Below are 2,180 nucleotides of genomic sequence, written 5' to 3' on the forward strand. Positions count from 1 at the left end.
TGAACTGAAGGGTGCTCCCCTCTACCCTCCAGCTTCACCATCTCCTGGGACCTTCTGAGAAACGAAGATTCCCACATCTGACCTACCGAGTCAGTAGTTCTTTTTGTGGGGAGTTAGCAGGTGATCCTGATGCCTGCTCAGGTTTGATAACTCCTGGGCTTGTGTATGACAAGGGAGACACACAGCTGGGGAGGAAATCATGAGAGGCTGGCCAGGGCTCGGGAGAAAATGTGCCCAGGTAGTGCAGGGGCACAGGTGGAGGGGACGCTGATCTCACCGGGGCATCTGTGCTTGATTCCCAGACGAAGTTGGGAGTCACCTGAGTGTGGAAGGGGAGGATGAGCTGGCTCAGTGGGGAAGAGAGGGAAGTGTGCGGGTGGCGGGTCCATGTGGCGTCAGCACAGCCGTGGAGGAGCACGGCAGGTGCCCCGTGGGATTCCAGTGGTCCTGGAACAAAGGGCAGGCAGCAGGCACGGGCACATCTCGGAAGGGAACTGGCAGAGGTCGGCTCATCCTCTTACAGCATGACCCTGATCTAGTCAGCCCTTATGGGGCAGGCACTCAGTAAATATTTATCAACTAAATGAATGACTTCCATAGGCTTACTGTACCCTGTGGAGAAGGTAAGCCAGCTCTGTGGCGAGTGAAGGGAAACCTTTGGCTTTTGGGCAGGGCAGAAGCGTGGGCAGATCTTCATTTTTCAGGGGTGCTCTGTGATCACTGCCCGGAGATGCACACCTGGGGGGTGAGATGTAAGACAGGGACCACTCGGGAAGAGCTGAGGAAGCTTGCTGGCGCCGTGGGGCAGCCGTGGCGGGGGCTTTGAGAAATGGTTCAGAAGTAACATCAATAGCCGTGGGTGAACTTTTGGATGTGGGCTGTGGGCAAGTGAAGATTGATTTCTAGTTTTTTTTTTTAAATGGGTGGAATTCAGAAATAATTCTCAGCTATATGGGACAAATAACAATTTCTGAGTGATTATAATTTAATGGCCTTACCTCTGAAATTTACTCTTGAAATAAGAGGAAAATCTTTGGAGCAAGTGTGGGCTGGGCCGGAGTGGAGGGTGGGAGGGATGGGAGGACGGCTTCCCGTCTGCACAGGCTCTGCTAATGGCCCATCTGGACGCACTCAGGTGAGCGTCTGCACATGGCCCCTCCTTTCTCTCCCACGGTGTTCCTTCCTTCCCCATCTAAAGTGTTCCCAACAGTCAGTTCATGGCACTGGTGAGCATGTATTGCCAGAGCACCGCAGCATGCAGGCACACTTTTTATTTATTAACTTTAAATCAGTTTATGGGAACAGCCACACAGCACGGTTGCTTCCCTGACACGCCCATCCCCTCACCCTATCTAGAGCTTTCCTCCCTCCCCACCCCCAGCTTGGGACAAGCCATTCAGTCCAAACAGGAAAGGTTTGGCTACAGCTCCATCCGCAGCCCCCCTGGCCCCCGGGAGCAGGGTCTCAGGTGTTACTCAGGACCAGGGAGAGAAAGCGGTGGGCAGTGACCACTGTACTCAGCCAGTAGGGGCTCTGGGACCTAAGAACAGATCCCTCCCACCCACAGCTTGAATTATTTTCTCTGCTTCTCTTTCCTTTGTGGCTCTAGGAAGGAGACCCTGGGGGACTGACCTGTCGCCAGGGGCAAAGACTCCAGGTGATGATTTGAGAATTGAAACTTGGTATGTGCTTTTTAAGGCCCAGGTGTCTCCAGAAATGTCCAGGTGGTGGGGGGTGAACTTCAGTGTCCTGTGTCAAATGCATTGATGACATTAAACCGATTTAGCCAGTTTACCAAAATGCCAGCATAACAACAAACTATAAAGAAGGAGGTTCTGCACATTTTTGAAATTAACTTAATTATGTCCTTGGAGATGGCTTTGGGTGTGAATCTTGTGCCAAGTCACTCACATTTCTGAGCTTCAGTCTACTTGGTAAATACCAAATGCAGCTGAGCCCAGACAGTTCTTGCAAAGATCACAGGAAGAAACACAGCTGAAGGAACACTCATGAAGCCTGGCATCTAGGGCTCTCTCAAAAGAGCTGTGTTCTGTTTTCTTCTTTTCCATCTCATTTAATGACTTGGGAAGACAAGTGGGAATCTTAGATTCTGAGGTCAGCAAGTATCACTAGGCCAGATTATGAACTTTACACATCCGCGAGGTTTAAAGGACTATGAT

General features: G+C 51.1%; 1 long non-coding RNA gene across 2 annotated transcripts in view; it reads right to left on the bottom strand.

Moving 5' to 3' along the window:
• Positions 1 to 1,328: 1,328 nt before the first annotated feature.
• LOC140845161 (uncharacterized) overlaps positions 1,329 to 2,180 on the bottom strand; it is a 111,086-nt gene continuing 110,234 nt past the window's right edge. For both annotated transcript variants that reach the window (XR_012123880.1, XR_012123881.1), the window contains exon 5: positions 1,329 to 2,180. This exon is cut by the window's right edge and continues 24 nt beyond it. This is a non-coding gene — a long non-coding RNA (uncharacterized lncRNA).

The sequence above is a fragment of the Manis javanica genome, chromosome 12 (genome assembly GCF_040802235.1).
Source record: "Manis javanica isolate MJ-LG chromosome 12, MJ_LKY, whole genome shotgun sequence".
NCBI classification, from domain to species: domain Eukaryota; kingdom Metazoa; phylum Chordata; class Mammalia; order Pholidota; family Manidae; genus Manis; species Manis javanica.